This window comes from Oculina patagonica, chromosome 4, assembly GCF_052425735.1.
Source record: "Oculina patagonica isolate OP01 chromosome 4, crgOcupat, whole genome shotgun sequence".
In the NCBI taxonomy this organism is placed as follows: domain Eukaryota; kingdom Metazoa; phylum Cnidaria; class Anthozoa; order Scleractinia; family Oculinidae; genus Oculina; species Oculina patagonica.
This window is the reverse complement of record NC_135761.1, coordinates 47,449,994-47,462,268: the sequence shown is the minus strand read 5'-3', so window position 1 is coordinate 47,462,268 and position 12,275 is coordinate 47,449,994. Positions and strand designations below refer to the sequence as shown.

The window sequence follows — 12,275 nt, the reverse complement described above, 5'->3', positions numbered from 1 at the left end:
CCTAATGGTTATTGTGCTGGACTCCGGATCGAGCGGTCTGGGTTCGAGCCCTGGCCGGGGTCATTGTGTTGTTTTCTTGGGCAAGACACTTTACTCTCATAGTGCCTCTCTCGCTCCACCGGTGAATAAATTATGCTGGAGGGGTGACCCTGGGATGGACTAGCATCCCATCCATGAGGAGAAAAAATACTCCGAGTCCCTTCATGCTACGGAAACCGGGATACGTTCCGGTGGCATGGGCCGACACGGACTTTACCTTTTTATATTTTTGGAGAGGGTTGGGGGAGAGAAATAAAACCAACACGTTTGAAGAACCTTAGGAAGAAAATACTTTTAGTTTCGTCATTTATGGTCATTTATATTTCTCTATCTCCGTACAAGACACGTTCGACATTGCCTATCCCAGCAGTATGATACAGACTCGTACCCAGTTGTAAGTATACCGATAAGAAAAAAACTAACGACTAAAGTGAAGTCTAAAAAGGTTCTTAAAAATGGAAAGTGATGTAGCTCCTTTTTTATGTAGGTAGATTACTGATTTAAAGAACCGCACATGAGTATCTTATGAGGATATTTATCTTCTAATTGTACACTGTGTTCCTAAGTAAGCCTAGTCAAACGAAATGTCCCAGTATATAAGTGAGCTGCCGTCAATCATAACTATGAAAAACAAAAGCAAACAAGACGGATCGAAATCTATTAATCACAACTGACGGACGTGACCTTTTGATCGGGTTGAGGTGAGCGTCTGTTTCCCGAGAGGTCCGCTAAGATGATTGACGGCAGCAAAAAGCGTAAACCATTAGTTTCAGAGTTTGCATAATGCTAAGACATGTTTCCATTGTCATCCTTAGTCGGCTTGGCACGAGAAAATGAAGGGCTCTGAGTCACATACTAATGCAAGCTGTAGTCGGAGTGCGAAGAAACAACAACAAACACTAACATCATTCAACAATCTTTCACATTACGTACAGTTCTTTCACCCCTGCCTCGTCCCCAGGCGCCGGTCGGCCGGACGGCAGAGGCGGTAAGGCGGGAAAACAGGGAGCGCGGGGGTTGATGGTTAGGGAGCCGTTTTCCCGTCCGCATCAGGCCCACAACGCCAAGCAACCGTGCACATCAGTCCCAAAACACCAAGCGAGCCGTGCACTACCAAGGAGGAGGACGCCTGGGGACGAGGCAGATTACACCCGCTTTCAGTGTTACGTGCATACCTGCTTTCTATCAACATCCCTCTTTCGACGTGCTAAACAAACAAGATGGATCGAATCACAGCCCACTGGCATGCCATCGTGAACTTGTTGGCTCATTTGCAGGCACTAGCGGTATGCATCGGTTTTGATTGGCTCATTTCAAACAGTATGTCGAAAAACGATGTCAAAAGATGGATGTGGCGGGAAAGATGTAACACTGAAAGCGGGTGTAATATTATAGAACTGACTGAATTAAATTATTTTATTTTTTTCTTTGTTCGTGAGCGGGCGGTATTCTACAAATCCTGCGATCTGATTGGTTCCGGGAGCGGGCGGTATTCTCCAATCCGGCCCGCTCACAGCGGGCGGTATCCGTTGCGAGATGAATCGTCGAGTGAATTAAAGGCCTCGAAGTTCTTCTAAAGGCGAGTATTCATTTCTTGATCGACAAAATCGAGTTCTAGTTTCGTAGTTTGTGGTTGTTTGTCATTTCGCAATCATTTTCACGCCATTACGGTAAGCTGCACAGGTTTTAAACTTCAATTTTGAGTAAAAACTGTCTTTTTATCGGCCACTTTTTGCCAAAACAAAACTTTAGTTGCTATCATTCAAGAAAATGAGATTCTTAATTGCAAAACAGCCAAAATAATTCTCGCAATATTGTGCCGTACGTCCAAACTACGCATTTCATTCAGTTTCACTTTCGCACTGTTTATCACAAAGAAATTCTGCTGGGAATCAACGCAGAGTTTATTAATTCGTTAAAAACAAGTATGTATAGCTGTACCGAAACTGTCTTTCAGTCAGATAATATTTTTTAGTCCGAGAATTACTATCCTACGAACACAGTTCCTTTCAAAACATTCATCGGGAAGCCGAAATCGATTTAAAAGTGTTCAGTTTTTGTCAATGATATAAATGCTTTGGCTTGATTTTACATTTACATGTATGCCATATTTAACTACTTCAATTTTTTGTTGTTGAATCTCTTCAGTGTCAATTTAATATGCTAAACCTTTCTGTTAGTTCGGTTCATTTAAGCGAGGCTATTTTCCGAATTAAATAAAAAAACATTCAGCATTGTACACTTTTGCTATTCCGTCGATCGACACAACTTCTGTCACAACATTGAAATGAGGCGCGTATACAAACAAATATTTTGTGACACAATCTTCCTAGGTTTCTTTTAAAAACAAATAAAGTAGGAAAAAAATAAAAACGTTATTCACCAGCCTTCGTCGGTCCGTATTGGGAAAAACTGTGCCCTCGGTCTTGGAACCGCCCTCGGCCTGCGGCTTCGGGCGGTATCCAAGACCTCGGGCACAGTTTTTCCCAATACGGACCTCCCGGCTGGTGAATAACCTATATATCCTGACTGAAATTAATATTTTGACTGAATGAAATTATAAAGACTTTACAATACCTCCATCAGTTTCACTAGGTGGCTTCATGAATATAAAGAAATATATAAAAACATAAAATACTTACAGTCAAAAATAGCTCATTACAATATCAGTTATGCAAAAGTGGAATAAAACAATTACAAAAGTGCTTACAAAAAAATTGAACTCTTATCAATCTTTACTCTATCATAAAAGACTGTTTTGTATTTGGCAGAGTTTCCTACTACTTTTCCTACTGCCTTTATTTTTCATGAGGCCATGGTATATATTCAATCATTCTCTGTATTATTTACTTCAACAAAGTTCTTCTTTCACAACAAAGTTCTTTCATGTTCTGCTGGTTTATGGAAAACCTTCTCGAACGGCAGTCATGTTATAAGCAAAACTTCAGGTTTGTCAAACTCAACAACTCGTCCCTGCTCCATAACCAACACTTTATCATAGTCCATGATGGTGTTCAATCGATGAGCAATGGTTACTACCAGGGTCGTAACCAGGTATATGGGATCAGGGATCACAGCCTTGGGATCGGGATCACAGCCTCGGGATCGGGATCACAGCCTCGGGATCGGGATCATGGACCTGGGATTCCGGATCACAAGTCATGGGATCCGGATCGGCCAATCAGATGGGATCAGAATGGAATCAGGGATCAAATGATGCCACATTTTGGGGATCAGGAATCAAAATTTAGAGCTAAAATTTGGGATCAACGATGAAAAAATATACCTGGTTACGACCCTGTTACTACTGTGGAATCTTTAAATCTGTGGCGTATAACTTCTTGAATTAGTCTGTCGGTCTTGAAATCCACATTAGCAGTGGCTTCATCCAGGATGATGATCTTGCTTCTTTGTAACAGCGCACGCGCTAAACAGAGCAATTGGCGCTCGCCAACGCTGAAGTTGTTCCCAGACTCTCTCAACTTGTACTCTAGCTGATCAGGTAATTGTTGTACCAGGGTCTTTAACTGAACATCTTCCAAAGCACGCCACAGATCAAGATCTTGATTCAAAGAGAATGGGTCCAGATTCTTCCTGAGGGTACCGCTAAAGAGGACAGGATCCTGAGTTATTACGGCCATGGACCTGCGAGACGACTGTAGATTTAGATCCTTGATATTCACGCCGTCTATGATTAACTGTATAATGAATGAACAAACGTGTCAAATTAATAATGAAAACATTGCTTTCAAGCTTAAGTTATTAATGAGCATTATATTGTGCAAATGCACTTACAAGTAAAAAATTAATGGTCTCTAAGACGTTTCAAGATCTCTAGGATAATAAAATTTGGTTGGTGAATATTCGTCTTCCTCATCAGCGTTGTAAGCTCTGTTAAATATCAATCATTTAGGTAGTTACTTTGCGAAAAATGAAAATTTCTTTTTTCGCTGTTTCCGTTGCAAATTTTGAATTTTCTGACTTTTGAAAAACAAATACACGGCTTGGACTGTTTCCATAGAAACTGTAGGTCCGTATAGCGAAATCCCGACAAAGAAAGCAAAAACAATCAGAACGCTTGGAAGACTGGCTTTGCCATATATTAAATAACAGTTCTTTTATAATTACCTCGCCTTCAGGTTCTGGCATTCGAAACAAAGCCGCCACTAAATACGATTTCCCAGCTCCCGTGCGACCTGCTACACCAACTTTTTCCTTATCAGCGACACAGACGCTTATGTTGTTCAAAGTTGCTGGCGCTCCTTTCAAATATGCTAATGGCAAGTCACGTAATGTCAAGGTACCCGTTGTCGGCCATTGTTCAGGAGGATGGGTTTCGGTGCTGTACCCAGGCTCTGGGTCGATTTCGGTGTATGTGAACACTCTTTCTACTGATGTCATTTTCTGTTTCTGAGGCAACACGGATGCCATAACTTGTGACTTCTAATGTCTCGGCTGCAAAGGTGAGGAACATACCTGCCAAAGCTAAAACAAAAACTAACTGTTTCTCTGTTTCGTGTTACTATTGGACGAGAGAAATCCTTTAGGACAACGGTTAGTTTATGATTAGTAAATTTATGGTTAGTATTAATGGTCAACTACAACAAGAAAAACGACAAAAAAAAAACACTCGACTAACGAAAATATTTTATCGACATTTTAACCTGGGTGGTCTCAATGTATTAAGTCCACCAATATACTCGGTCTGTCAGATAATAACACTTACCTGGACTTTGTGTTGCAAATAAAGCTCCGGCTGACACGGAAGTCACAAGAGAGTTACTTAGGAGGTCTGCTCGAAGGGCAAGCCAACGTGTAGAGGCCTTCAATAGTATCAGGGCTGTTGTGTTCTTGTCTTGATATCTAAAAAACCCGATCAGCTTTATTAGATTATCTGGCTGACATGGACTTTTTCGCAATTTAAAAACGTTACAATGGTTTTATAAATCTATGTCTGAGCAAACCCAGTTATAGACCCGTCATTTCAACAGAGAATACTGGTTAACAGCCGCAATCACAACTAATTCTCACCTCCTTGGAAAAGTAATGTTGTAAAGGAGTTTCATTTATGACCTCTTTCTCATACCAGTTATTGAACCTCCTTTCAATAAGTCTCTAAAATTAAAGTTATTTAACAATTATTCTACAAGCGCGCATTGGATATGAGATGGTAGATAGCCAACGAGGCGCATCTCATATCCAACAAGCGCGAGTGGAATAATTGTTTTATTAAAAACGCCCAAAGAATTATAATATTTGAGCTCCCCAGCTGTTTTCATTCACATGTTTTAACTACCATATTTGTGGTCAATAGTATATGAGCTCGTATACCATTTTCTGTTAACCATTTAAAACGCAGGAATTGCAATATACCATTGCTAGTTTTTGCTGAATAAAAGCTTATATATTTTAAGTCAGCGACAACAAGCTTTAAGTTTTTAACGTAAGTATACTTACTGGTAAAATTGCCGAAGGAAATCGTCCTCCATCTCTGAAGAGCGAATTACTTCCAGTCCTGTCACAGTATCAGCAATAAGGGAGTACACTGAACTGCATGTTATTGCTTCAAGTCGTCTTATCTCCCGAGCGGATTTCAAGTAATATTTAGCGAGGTAAATAAACAAAACTGTTAAGGGAGTACAAGTGATAAAAAGCCACACATTTGTCACCGCTGAAAGTATGGTAGCACTGAAAAAGTACAGCCACAATTGAGAGGCAAAAAGAAACTGTCCTGGAAGTAATGCGTCCATACTCCCGATATCCTTAGAGAAGCGGTTTAAGATGCGACCAACTGGGTTAGTATCAAAGAATAGAACCGGTGCTTTCATAACGGCTTTTGTCATCTGGTCGTGGAGGTTTTCTGAAGCCTTCAAAGCAGCGAGGTAGAAACAGAAGGAGGATATTATCGTAAGAAGTAACGAGACCGTTACAATGGATTCGTACACCGCAAGCGTTGTGAAGCTCTTCTGTTGTTCAAACGGCATCTCAGACATCCGTGAGAGCCACCATAAAGGCGCAATCCAGAACACTGAAAGAGAAAACAAACGTGTACGTTAAGTTTTGTCACCGTACCAATTACACATGGCTTTGAGTGAAAGCCTGTGAGAGACCAGAATACGTAACCTCCCCTCCAAGTGCTCTTTGATGCATCTGAGTAGATTGCGCGTGCCAGACTCACTCGTGCACGCTGACCACCACTAAGAATCACTCCACGTTGTCCAATCTCCGTTTGATCATGTTTTGTAAAGTGTTCTATATTTTTTGCAAGTCACAGACTTCGATAACTTTGTTGTATTTTTGTTCAACAAACTGGTTACCAAAAACTATGTTTTCTCGCACAGTTCCAGAATAGACCCAGGGCGATTGCGAGATATAAGCTATTTTTCCAGTACAAGAGATTGTCCCAGAAGAGATTGGAAGCTCTCCTATGATAGTCCTCAGCAAAGATGTTTTGCCGCTTCCAACTGGCCCTGTTATGCCAACAAGTTGTCCATCAGTAGCACTCAATGATACATTCCGTAATGCAGGACGATCTGACATTTGGCTCCAAAAACATGAAACGTTCTCAAGAGATACTTGTGGCTGAATGTGCTGAGATGTCTGTTCAAGTTTCCGAGCACTAACTAAGGCCGGTCGTCCATTTCTAAAACTTTCAATCCTTATAAATTGTGGTTTATACCTTCTACCTCTGAAGTGAACTTGCAAAGAAGACAGGTTGTCTTTGTGATCCATTTTGCGTGTTAAGATCGCTTTCTTTTCTACCAAGTGTTGCATCCTATTGCATGCAGTTCTCGCATCCGCAAAAAAGTGTAGTGGTTCTGCTATAAGCATCGTGACGATGAATTTGATGTTAGATAAGATAGAAATTAGCGTAAACAGTTTTAACGCCGTGAGTGGATGCTTTGTAAAAAGGATTATTGTGACTGAAACGAATCCTGCCATGGCAGAGCTGGAGAAGAACAAGGAGATTTCCTTTCTGATCAAAAGAAAATGGTAAAATTGAATTAACTTGTCGAGCTCTAAATAAAGCATCTCTGCCGCTACGCAAACACACTGGGTTTATGCGTGAAAAACGTAATTCTAATTACTGGATTTACATTATTAATCGGGCGTGGCCGATTTATAGTTTACCCTTTGGTCGTCCTAGACGATAGTCTCCTGTCGGCTTAAAATGACGGAGATAGCCTGGGCCAATCGGTTTCATTTCAGTTTTGACAGTAAATCGTTGTTGGAACACTGAGTCGACTTTTGGGCTAATCTGCAATCTGGTTCTCTTCTTTGCTTCGGAGGGAGGACAGAGAAAAAAGCTTAAGGGGTAAAGTACTAATAATCACCATTGTGAAACTGTAGTTGCTTTGACAAGTTGAAGCTATTTTTGTAAATAAAAGGGGTAACGTCATTCATGTCACGCAATGTTTTTGTGGGAAACTTTGAAACTAGACGCTTTGCTGGTTTCTACAAATAGCAGTGCGATCTGGCGGTACATTTTTTTGAGGCGGACTCCACTTTAAAACTATTTTTTATATTTAGCAAGAAGTATGTCGATTTTCATTTCCGCACAGTTGGGCGTCAAAGTCGCCTGTCACAAAGAGCAGAATGTTTGCACAACTTGGTTTGGATATATTTTAGATTTGACACTTCTCAAGACGTCAGCAAAACATTGGCAATGTACAGTATTGGTGTGAACTTGAATGGAATTTTTTACGAGATCAGTAAAGCTATCGAATGAAAAGATGACTTGAAAATGAAAACTTCGAATAATTATAATAAATACCAATTAAATTTTAGATGAGAAATTCCGGAAGTGACATCTGTGTTCAAAATAGGAATTTTTCTACAACTTAAAGTTCCAAAAAAAAAAAGACCACATGTTTTATAAAAATCACAGACAAACATGATCAGGAAAACAAAACAGGCCAATGGGTTTTATTCACGAAAATACAACGTTCTTAAGAAAGAGTTTGTAAACAAGACAACGGAATCGAATTACATTTCACACGAAATTTGCATACATTTGAACTTGCAAAAAAGAAGTATCTCTGCCGAGACATAATAGCGAGACCTTACATTAATAATTATTGTATTCTGATCTGATTGTTATTTTTTATGCATTAACTATTTGAAAGTGTTTCTCATCGATGAAAACAAAACGGGTTTTCATTCACTGCTTGAAGTATTTATAGACGTGAAAACATTCGCTTAATCAAATTACATTCTGCACGAAATATTGAGGAAATTGAAATCTTTGTGGACAGTACTGCATAAAAGCAGTTCATAGAATTGAATAAAAAGATAAGAACCATATCGATAAAGGAAATTTTAAAACTTTATTTTGGCTCATTTTGACGAAATTCAGGATTTTCAAAGACTGCCAGCAAACGGCTTTATCTTTTCTGTCTCTAACGATTTTGCTACGGTTTCGAACGAACTAATTTTTCAACATGATATCATGGTAGCGGGCAGAAGTCGGTTCGTTCTGAATTTTTCAATACGGTATACAAGTTACAGGTCAATATACAGACCCTCTGTACAGTAAAAAACGTTTTGGGAACAAACCATTGTGAACTTATTTTCTATGTTGATCAGTAAAAATCCTTAGTACGACATGGGGTTTGTTATCAAGTTCGTTAGTACGTTAATACTGCAAGGTGTATAACCTCAGAGAATTATTATCAAGTGTGTTTTGTTTTATTAGCGGTTTATACTCTAAGGTCTTGGTATGGGAGATCAAAATTAAGGCCAATTTCTGTTATTATCTGATTGCTTGGCACAGATTAGTACGATACTGAATTGGTTAGGAAATGTAAACGAACATTAAATTGAATGAGAGTAGAAAGGGAGGGACAGGTGGGGGTGAAAGGCTAAGGAGATGGAAAGGGAGGGAGAAATAAAATCCATGCTTGGTTATATCACGCAACTTTTGACTTCTGTTGTTTTCTCACAAGAACAAAACTTAAGGTGGGGTTCTACCTGAATTTGAATGGAACTTTAAGAGATTTAAAGAAGGGATTGAAGAAAAGAATGGAAACACCTCCGAACAGATGACCCCCTCGCGAGAGCACTCCGGGTTGTCAGGAGACTGTTTGGTGTCCGTCCACCAATTTTTAACTTCAAATTCAAATTTTAAAATCACATTAAATCTCCAATATTTCTTATTTGTCTAAATTTTACTAATCCTTTGAGAAAAACTATCGCCTCCCATACATCCCCCAAAATCGTCCAAAAATTAACAAAATACTGCAAAACAAATATATATGGGATAAGTAAAGCTTTTTTGGATTCCTTGAAACGCGACTGAAATGGTTTTCAGTGTTTTCCAGCCCTTATACTTTGGGTCAGTACTACTATTCTTCACCAGTTGCTATTACAGTAATGGTATGAAACAAATACGTAATCATTGGTCAATAAGTTGTGATCATTTTCTTGACAATAGTAGTTACCTGATTAGGAGTTGTATACTGTTCCATTAAAGTGTAAGGGCTGGAAAATACTGAAATGCGTCAGCCACCTAAAGCGTTGGAAAAATTGGTCTTCAGGTAAAAACCCTGCCTTTATTAAGTGATGCGAAAAGGCTGCACTTTGCTAAGTGTTACAAATTTATATTTTCTAGACGACTAGTTCAATCGTTTATTTGTATTGCGCGAAATATATTTTTATAAATTGAGACCATTATCTGATTATGTCATTAAGTAATAATGCATTCTTGAAAACATTCCAGATTTTCATTATTAAATAGAAACACGAAAGAATCAAATTTGGGAAAACAAGCCTGTCAAAATGACGTTGCCATGGTAATTTCAAGTCACTGGCACAATAACTAATCCTACCAAATTATTGCGAGATAAATTTTAGATAAAAGCGCAAATTTTGGCAGCGTTTGGTTGAATCTTGAAAAAGTTATAAGCGTCCAAAGTCAGCGCGGGTTCAAAAGCCCCCCCCCCCCCCCGGCCTGAATAGGTTTAAGTCACTGTTTTTCCAGTGATTTTTACTGTACTGTACCCTGCCTTTCAAGTCAAAACAGATAGCTAATTATTAAGCGCCCGATTTTAAGCTTCTCAAGCTTCTCAAGCTTCTTGTTTAAAAATACATACAGTCACACTGAGCAGTATTCCTACCTCTATGAGGAACTTTAATCTAAAGGGAACAAATTTCTTTTCGTAAGCATCTTCTAAAATGGGCCCATTTTTAGCGTGCTTTTGAAAATCCCCGAATCTTTTTGGTTTTTTCGCTGATTGCTTTTTGCTAATAGGTCGTCATTATACAGCTATTTCAAATAACGTTGTGGTTGACGTGGCTACATTGCAGTTTGTTGGTGCCCTACTTAACAGTTTAATTTAACCCCATTTTTGGTTTTACTGCCGTATGAGCGCAGCGAGTCTTGTAAGTTATATAGTAAATTATATAGGGTGGTTTTCCTATGTCCTATAAAAAAAAATGCACTTCTGAGGTCTTTTAGAAAGGCAGCTGAATGCAGACATGGTCGCATTTGCTCAGTGTTTGCTAAATGAAATACCATGGATTTTTTAAACATTGGAAATTTTGCAAATTGTCTACAAAGGCTTTTGGACTGAAAATCTTTTCAACAGGTGGTTCTCAAGGCATTAGAATTAATCGTTAACACGGTGGTTTTGGAGATCGCATGCGGCCATGAGAAACAATCAGATCAAACATTTTTCAGTTCTTTTCTGACAGGAGCTACTTATTTCGAGAAGATTCGCACATTTGCTTAGAAGTCACCAACAATTAAACAAAGGTTAGCCCGTACGAGACATCTATCTTTCTCGTAGTGTTTAGTTTGTTCCGTTTCAGTTATTGCTGAAACTCGTGTAAATGTAAATTCTGATTTCAATCGATGAATTAACCGTATGCAGATGAGCACTTGTGTTTGTTGTTTTCCGCGTGTTTTCTATATTTTCTCATATCTTGCAATTCTTGATTGTCACCTCTGAAAATTATACAAAAACAATCATTCGCCTCAGGCTCATTGATTATTGTTGAATAATAACTTCGCCTTCGGCGAATAATTGGAAAACATGGAAAATTATCTTCTAGCGAGTAAATAGTTTTTTTTTGTTAAAACACGTGCAGTAGCTCTTTCCTCTGCGCATACTACTTTTCGGTCTTATCGCGTAAGCTTTTAAAGCTTTTATCCGAGAACGGTATTTGAAATAGCTGTATCTGCGTTGTCCTTGACGACTCACGGCTTAAGAAAATTTTCAACGCTGCCTTACGTCGTTTACTATTCAGTGATTTTTGTATACAAACCTCCTTATTTGTGCAACCAGATCCCTAAAATTCCATTCCCAGGCGTACATTTTAACCACGCGGATTCCTGTAATTATCTCTTTCATCGTCTCCAATCGTTTGTCGGCTACTGCGGCTGATTGGTGGCGAACCTTCCCAATCTTATGAGCTGCAAACGATCCATACACAACAACAATAAGGAAAATAGAAGCTCCTACCAAGGCTTGCCATGCGAATAAGTACCACAGAAGAGCCATGGAGATAACGAGGTCCAGTGGCGCAAATGGTAATACAAAAATGGCGATACTCAACAGTTCCATAGCTTGAGCATCGTTGGAAACCAAGTTGATGGTATTTTCTGAAATGGTGTCATGTAAAGTGCATCTATTAAGATATAGGATCTGGAAAATAAAGTGAATATAGAAACTGAAAAAGTCCTATCTTCATCACTCGTTCAGGCGCGTATTGATTTTATTCCAAAAGTAACTCTAAGATGTGAATTATGAATATATGAAATTCATATATTTAAACTGCGGATTGAAGAAATAAATTTGAAGAATATCCTCGCAGTTATTAACGCAACTTTGCAGTTGCGAAAAGAAACTCCGAAAATATCAGGCTTGCGGGACTCGAACCCTGACCTCTGCGATACCGGTGCAGCACTCTAACCAATTGAGCTACACCGCCAAATGGAAGCTGGTCACTTAATGGTTTCGTAATATACCCAGGAAAGATGAACTGAAATTATGAATATCTGAAATGCATATATTTAAACTGCGGAATAAAGAAATAAATGTGAAGAGATAAATGTGCACCGGTATCGCAGAAGTCAGGGTTCGAATCCCGGCAAGCCTGATTTTTCAGGCTTTCTTTTCACAACTGAATAAGTTGCATTAATTTCTGCGAGGATCTTCTTCACATTTATGTGAAGAAGGTGTGGCTTGCTGCCATTTTTCTTGATGAACTGCCAAATGTTCACGTTTTTATATAAG

The 12,275-nt window shown here is 39.0% G+C and overlaps 1 pseudogene across 1 annotated transcript; it reads right to left on the bottom strand.

Moving 5' to 3' along the window:
* Positions 1-439: 439 nt before the first annotated feature.
* On the bottom strand, positions 440-11,707 carry LOC144648531 (ATP-binding cassette sub-family C member 4-like; annotated as a pseudogene). Its single transcript, XR_013569706.1, has 7 exons — positions 11,290-11,707; positions 6,112-7,015; positions 5,497-6,067; positions 4,766-4,902; positions 4,168-4,524; positions 3,326-3,737; positions 440-3,074 (listed from the first exon to the last, which is right to left on the bottom strand). The product of XR_013569706.1 is annotated as an ATP-binding cassette sub-family C member 4-like (transcript).
* Between the last annotated feature and the right edge of the window lie 568 nt (positions 11,708-12,275).